An 8,169-nucleotide genomic window follows, 5' to 3' on the forward strand; every position below is an offset into this window, starting at 1 on the left:
ACAAATAGGTCTTCCTAGGCCCTACAATTCTCGAGATATTCACAGAAAAATGTATTTGGCCATCTACAGGCCAGTTGGTGTACAGTCACTAAATGTACACATAAATTAATTTATTGTATGGCCCCCCATGAACGGAATTCCACTAAAATTGGCATGCATTCAGACGGTGTCATAATGACCGTACACCTCCGTACAGTTTTGACCATGTCACCTTGTGTAGTTTTGACCATGTGTGTAGTTCTGCCAGAGATACCTGCGATTACAACCCCTCATTTTTGCTTTTTTTTATTTTTAACTAGGTGGCACTATACATCAAATAAGTGGTTATGAAATGGGTTGACATGGCCCCTTAAGACCAACACACACAAATAAATGTGGTCCTCCTAGGCCCTATGGTTCTCCCTCCTTTCGGGGAGTCCAGTCCGGTGGGTGGGCAACGGATCAAAACGAAAAACAATGGTTCTGTGTCATCCTTGTGGGACTACATACCCACCAAGTTTCATGCACGTCTTTCAGTGTCCCGGGAATCGTTGACACAAAATTACTGAAGAAAAAAAATCCCTGGCTAAACCTATATGATCGCTGTGCGGTGGTCATAATAAAGTCTCTCAATTAGCTGTCGTTTCAGCTGCTTAGAGCACAGAGTTGTTTCATCTGCTTAGAGCACAGAGTTGTTTCATCTGCGTTTTGAGGGATTTACATGTAGGAGAGAAGGAGGGAAGCAATCCCGGGAGAGGTCCAGGAATGGAAGGATTTGGGTTCAAAGACTGCAGAGACCCTGAACTCCACTGAGTAGTGAAACCTCTGTGTTGTCGTGTCATTAAACAGACGCAGAGGCGGAACACTCGTAACCTAGAAATCTAGAAAAATGACATTTGCTGGCAGGGCTAGTCTAGCAACTCTCGGTTGGCTTGTGAGCTCCAGAAATCGAAACTCAATCAGGCCAATGAAATCGTGTATAGAGTCGTTAGGTGGGCTTAACATAATGATTGATGGCAGAGTTGCAACAGTTTGGCTTGAATTCCCTGCTACTTGAAAACAAATAAAATAATGTTGCTGTTGGCGAACAGTGTGACACGAGTTAAGCTTTTATTAAGTTGGCAAACGTTTGAACTAGCCAACTACAGTAGCTCCGCTGGTGGGAAACGCATGGGACTCATAGCGCTGCTGCTGTCCTATTGCGTGCAGAGGGAATTTGAAAGACAATTGATTATCCCGCCCCTCGGACTGAGCACTGCGAATGGTGAGTGCCCAGACGGTTAAGTCCGAAGCACTAACCAGTAGGCCACGGCTGCTCTGTGTGTGTGTGTGTGTGTGTGTGTGTAGCGTACAGTCACTAAATACACATATATTCATTTATTGTATGGTCCCCCATGAACGGAATTCCATGAAACATGCATTCAGAGTGTATCATAATGATCCTACACATCAAATTCCATGCAGTTTTGAGGATGGGTTGACATGGCCCTGGAGGCCAATATCCAAACAAATAGGTCTTCCTAGGCCCTACAATTCTCGAGATATTCACAGAAAAATGTATTTGGCCATCTACAGGCCAGTTGGTGTACAGTCACTAAATGTACACATAAATTAATTTATTGTATGGCCCCCCATGAACGGAATTCCACTAAAATTGGCATGCATTCAGACGGTGTCATAATGACCGTACACCTCCGTACAGTTTTGACCATGTCACCTTGTGTAGTTTTGACCATGTGTGTAGTTCTGCCAGAGATACCTGCGATTACAACCCCTCATTTTTGCTTTTTTTTATTTTTAACTAGGTGGCACTATACATCAAATAAGTGGTTATGAAATGGGTTGACATGGCCCCTTAAGACCAACACACACAAATAAATGTGGTCCTCCTAGGCCCTATGGTTCTCCCTCCTTTCGGGGAGTCCAGTCCGGTGGGTGGGCAACGGATCAAAACGAAAAACAATGGTTCTGTGTCATCCTTGTGGGACTACATACCCACCAAGTTTCATGCACGTCTTTCAGTGTCCCGGGAATCGTTGACACAAAATTACTGAAGAAAAAAAATCCCTGGCTAAACCTATATGATCGCTGTGCGGTGGTCATAATAAAGTCTCTCAATTAGCTGTCGTTTCAGCTGCTTAGAGCACAGAGTTGTTTCATCTGCTTAGAGCACAGAGTTGTTTCATCTGCGTTTTGAGGGATTTACATGTAGGAGAGAAGGAGGGAAGCAATCCCGGGAGAGGTCCAGGAATGGAAGGATTTGGGTTCAAAGACTGCAGAGACCCTGAACTCCACTGAGTAGTGAAACCTCTGTGTTGTCGTGTCATTAAACAGACGCAGAGGCGGAACACTCGTAACCTAGAAATCTAGAAAAATGACATTTGCTGGCAGGGCTAGTCTAGCAACTCTCGGTTGGCTTGTGAGCTCCAGAAATCGAAACTCAATCAGGCCAATGAAATCGTGTATAGAGTCGTTAGGTGGGCTTAACATAATGATTGATGGCAGAGTTGCAACAGTTTGGCTTGAATTCCCTGCTACTTGAAAACAAATAAAATAATGTTGCTGTTGGCGAACAGTGTGACACGAGTTAAGCTTTTATTAAGTTGGCAAACGTTTGAACTAGCCAACTAGCTCCGCTGGTGGGAAACGCATGGGACTCATAGCGCTGCCGCTGTCCTATTGCGTGCAGAGGGAATTTGAAAGACAACTGATTATCCCGCCCCTCGGACTGAGCACTGCGAAGGGTGAGTGCCCAGACCCTACATTTTAATGTGGGTCTGGCTCGTCAGGCTAGAACACTCGCCCATTCCACATGAAATACTCCTGCTCCTGACCTTTGCCTTGTGTGGCAAAGCGCTCGTGTCCATTTGAGGCCTCCTGCCCGCGTGGCCCTCCACCGGGCTTCTGATGTGCTGCACGTGTGGAGCATTAATCAAAACTGAGCAGCACTCTCTCTCTCCCCCTCTCTCTCTCTCCTTCTCTCTCTCCTTCTCTCTCCCTCTCTCCCTCCCTCCCTCTCTCCTTCTCTCTCCCTCCCCCCCTCTCTCTCTCCCTCCCTCCCTCTTTCTCTCCCTCTCTCTCTCCCTCCCTCCCTCTCTCTCTCCCTCCCTCCCTCTCTCTCTCCTTCTCTCTCCCTCCCCCCCTCTCTCTCTCCCTCCCTCCCTCTTTCTCTCCCTCTCTCTCTCCCTCCCTCCCTCTCTCTCTCCCTCCCTCCCTCTCTCTCTCCCCCTCTCTCCCCCCCTCTCTCTCTCCTTCTCTCTCCCTCCCCCCCTCTCTCTCTCCCTCCCTCCCTCTTTCTCTCCCTCTCTCTCTCCCTCCCTCCCTCTCTCTCTCCCTCCCTCCCTCTCTCTCTCCCCCTCTCTCCCCCCCTCTCTCCCCCCCCTCCCTCTTTCTCTCCCTCTCTCTCTCCCTCCCTCCCTCTCTCTCTCTCTCCCTCTCTCTCCTCTTTATCTCACTCAGTATCACAGTCAATGTGTGTGTGTGTGGGGTGTGTGTGTGTGTATGTGTGTGTGTGTCTATGCTTTGAAGTGTCTGTGTGCTGACGGTGATGGTGACTTAGAAAGGTCAAGCTCCAGGTGTGTCCAGGTGTCCTGCAGAGCTTGACAGCAGCCAATCAGGATACTCTCACCAGTCACCAGCGGAAACCAGGGGGTCTGTCAAGTAAAAGATTACCAGTGAACTTGTAGTGTGTACTGTATGTGTGATAACCATGACATGATGATGTAATCCAAGTAAAAGATTACCATTGAACTTGTAGTGTGTGTGATAACCATGACAACATGATGATGTAATCCAAGTAAAAGATTACCATTGAACTTGTAGTGTTTATGTGTGATAACCACTACATGATTCATCTCAGTCAAAGCAACAAGATGATTTCAATAGATTGTGTATACGCACTGAGAGCAGCTAGTTTCTGATTACGTGTAGCTGTGTCATGTCAGGGCTGGAAATGATTTAATTCACTGAACAAATGTGGGAAAGTACACTGCGTTCCCTCTCTCTGTGGTGGTCTTGCGAAACACTGTATGTGTGTGTGTGGGCGAGCATGTGTGTGTGTGTGTGTGTGTGTGTGTGTGTGTGTGTGTGCTTCATTAATTGTGTGTGGGTCTATCATCTGTTTATTGTTTACATGTGTGAATAGTTCACCGACTGTGTTAACTGGCTTGCCTTGCGCAATACTCCTCTCTAAGCTCTCGTTTACTGTATGTGGAAGCCCTAGAATACTGTGAAAGACCATTTGAACAAAAGATGCACAGATTGGTCATTATTTCCGCAAAGTTTTTCGCTGCCTTCTCTCTCTACCCTTCATCACCTGTAGCATTTGATCAGTGGTCTTTTTAAGCTGAACTAGGGTAAAGCAGTCTAAAGAGGGTGGAGGGGGGTGATGATACCAGGTGGGCAGGGATAGAAGGCGGCATGGGGTGAGCAAATGAGGGAAGCAAAAATTGACTTATCCACGGACTTATCCATTAGTCTCGGGCAGGGGTGTCAAAATATTGTTAGAGACATTGGTTATTACACATTGTTGAAGACAACTGGATGTGAATATCTTTTTCTTCTCTGATTTTCCCTTTTTACCCAAAACATCTTGGGGGCATATAAAACCTGCTGGCCAGACCTGGTCTCCGGACCTTATGTTTGACACCCCTGGTCTAGGGTGTAGTTGTTTTGGTTTGAATATTGTTTATGATCACATGGAACCATGGTAAGATAGCCACACAAATGCATACCTAGAAAGCAGACCAGACATGCAAATGTTTCACAACCAAGTTTTTTAATATTTGCTAAACTTAGGCCACAATGTCTGGACGGAAATGAGAAAAGCAGTAGTATTACACATTATTATTAATGTCCCCCCAATGTTGACTGCATGTACGTGTGTGTTTGTGTGTGCGGCCAGTGAGGAATGAAGAGGGATTGTGTGTGTGTGGCCAGTGCTGGTGACTGAGCAGGAGATGGAGAGAAGAGTCATAAATACTTGATGTGTACCCCTGCAGCCGGGCGACCCCACAGGGCTCAGGGCAGGGGGTGCGGGGTGGCATCCGCATCTTTTAGTAAAATGCACATCTGTCACCTCACTGGGCCTCTCCTGCTCATCAACCTCACCACGCAAAACACTCCACTGTAGTGACAGCACTCTCTCACACACACAACGATCTACTGTAGTGACAACACTCTCTCACACTCACAACACTCCGCTGTGGCTACAGCACTCTCTCACACTCACAACATTCCACTATAGTGACAACACTCTCTCACACTCACAACATTCCACTATAGTGACAGCACTCTCTCACACTCACAACATTCCACTGTAGTGACAGCACTCTCTCACAACACTCCACTGTGGCGACATCACTCTCTCAAACTCACAACACTCCACTGTTATTGTTATCCACTTTTATTTTGTGAAATCCAACCAACAATTTCAGGCAAATTGGATTACACAACATAAAAGAGTGATAACAGGTTTGCGGGGAAAGTCATATTTTAATGTTTTCCTTTTGTTCCCAATGTTGATGAAAGTGATTATAACCTATAGCAACAAAAACCCATTAACAAACAGAAAAGCCTAGGTGGTTACAAAAGGACAGACAAAAGAAACACAAAGGAAGGCCTCATGCTTACTTGCTGGGACCGTGGGCCGTGCCCGACGCACAGTTCGCAAAACAGGCAACTTAAGATGTAAGTCTTCAGGGTCAACTAAATAACTACTCTCTACTAAACCTAAACTAAAAATGTGCAGAAAGTAAATCACCAAAGTAAAAATAAAATAGAAATATTAACAAAGTTAAAGTGAGGTAGTTGTTAAGTAATGTTAAGTAAGTAACCAAAGAAGGTGCGGGTGTGCCAGTGTCTGTCTACACCGAGGCGCAAGAGAGAGACTCCATCTTGAAAACCAGACGGGCTTTATATGAGTGGGCTGGACCCAGTAATGAAGGAGAGCCAGTCAGCAAGCAGTAAGCACACCAGTACAGGAAGCGACAGGAGACAGTGCAGGGTAGGAGCAAGGCAAACGGCAAAGCATTCGTGCAATCATAAAACAAAGGCAGCATTAACCCAGCACCATGTAACAGGCTACTACACCCTCTCACACTCACAACACTCCACTGTCGTGAGAACACTATCTCTCACACTCACAACACTCCACTGTGGTGACAACACTCTCTCACACTCACAACACTCCACTGTAGTTATAGCACTCTCACACTCACAACACTCCACGGTGGTGACAACACTCTCTCACACTCACAACACTCCACTGTGGTGACAACACTCTCACACTCACAACACTCCACTGTGGCGACATCACTCTCTCACCACTCAGTCTCTCTCTCTTTCACTGTCTTCTCTCACTCCCTGCCTCTCTCTGTCTCTCTCACACACACTCTCACTGTCTGTCACTGAAGGGGACCGTTTGGGGCAGTTGTCATCTAGCGCTCTGAAGGGGACCCTTTTCTTTATCATAGAAGGGTAACATGACCCCTTGCTTTGTTATGTGCTTGTAATGTCTACATGATGGAAAGATACAGTGACAAACATTTGCTGCTGTCTTTTTACACACTGCTATGCAGTAAGTCTTGTTAGGATGGTTTGGTTTATTTAATTGTAGTATATATAAACATAATTTAATTATTATTTACTGTAATTGTATATAAATGTAACCTGCGTTGTGTTGACTTGACTTGACTTTCACACTGTTATTTCAGAGTACAGGACTACACTGATGTTGAGTATCACCATGGAGCATTGAGCAATCAGTTGATCAGCACACAAATGGAACTTTAACATAATAATGAAACAAATTCACATGTATGCTACATCCATACCACTTTGTTATTTATTCATTATAGAGAAAACTACACAGAAATGTACAAAATATGAAAGCATTGAGTATAAAAATATTGCAAATCACATACAGACAGAAAACAACAGTACAAACAAAGCTTTATAAAAAACTATAAAATTCCAATTCACAGCACGTTGGGTGATTATGTGGTGCATGTGTTCCATGATGTGCATTTAGAGTTATTGACAGGACAGTATCTGATCTATCGACTGAAGCATGTGACAATTCCTTATTTACACATATTAGGAAAAATGTTCGGTTACACTTTACTTGACAGTATCGACATAAGAGTCATATTCGTTTATGGCATAACGCTTCTGTCATTAAGTGTCATTCGGTTTTTGTCATAACAAGTTAGGGTTAGGATTAGGGTTAGAGGTTAGGATTAGGGTTAGGGTTCATGTGTCATGACAGTGTCATGTCACTCTTATGTCGATACTGTCAAGTAAAGTGTTCTTCAAAGGATGGACTCAAATAATGACCATTTGCTACTAAACTTTATACAGTCTACAAGAATAGAGTTCACAGTATCGTGTGTGTGTGTGTGTGTGTGTGTGTGTGTGTGTGTGTGTGTGTGTGTGTGTGTGTGTGTTTGTGTGTGCGTGCGCGCGATTCATCAATTGTGTGTGGTTCTATCATCTATTGTTCACATTTCTGAGTAGTTCATCGGCTGTGTTCGTTTTATTGTGTTTACGAGCGTTTTGCATGATTTTCTTGTGTGTGTGCCTGCGCATGTGCGTATAGACATGTATGTACTGCAGAGGTACGGCAAGCTGGAGGTTGCCACTTTAGTAAGACCTGAGCTGTTGTTAGCTGTGCTCTTCACGGCACCTGAGGCAGGACAGGATGAACAGTGGGCAGAGTGGGGGCTTATGGGTAAAGTCCTAGTAGGCAAGTGCCCCCACTCGGCGGCCATGTTGGTAACACGTTCCGGGCAGTTATTTCCTATTCAAACGAATGGGGTGGCAAACGTAAGGGAGCTCATATTAGCATTAAAAGTACATCAGGCGAATCTGCTGCGTTTAAATCTGCTAAAAGAAAGCTAAAAAAAGACAACAATTCTGTTGGTTAATTACATTACAGAAAGGGGCAGGGATATGTGTAGACAATTGCCATACTGGCGTTACAAACCAACCATTAACTAACTATTTCTATGGAAGATTTTTTGAGTGCTGTGTCTCCTCATTAGAAAGTCTCTATTATGGGATGTCGGAGGGTTAGTAGAACGCCCAGAGAATGACATCCAGCTCTGATTCTTGTCCTGACACAGCCCCAATAAGGCACCAATAAGGCCCAGATAAGGCCCAGATAACGCCCAGATAATGGTTGATGTTTCA

General features: G+C 45.0%; 1 protein-coding gene across 1 annotated transcript in view; it reads right to left on the bottom strand.

Annotated features, from left to right (window-relative positions):
- Positions 1-6,801: 6,801 nt before the first annotated feature.
- ggt5b (gamma-glutamyltransferase 5b) overlaps positions 6,802-8,169 on the bottom strand; it is a 32,100-nt gene continuing 30,732 nt past the window's right edge. Inside the window, exon 12 of the mRNA XM_042058982.1 lies at positions 6,802-8,169. This exon is cut by the window's right edge and continues 601 nt beyond it. The gene's annotated coding sequence lies outside the window, so the exon portion shown is untranslated.

The sequence above is a fragment of the Alosa sapidissima genome, chromosome 13, assembly GCF_018492685.1.
Source record: "Alosa sapidissima isolate fAloSap1 chromosome 13, fAloSap1.pri, whole genome shotgun sequence".
Taxonomy (NCBI): Eukaryota; Metazoa; Chordata; class Actinopteri; order Clupeiformes; family Clupeidae; genus Alosa; species Alosa sapidissima.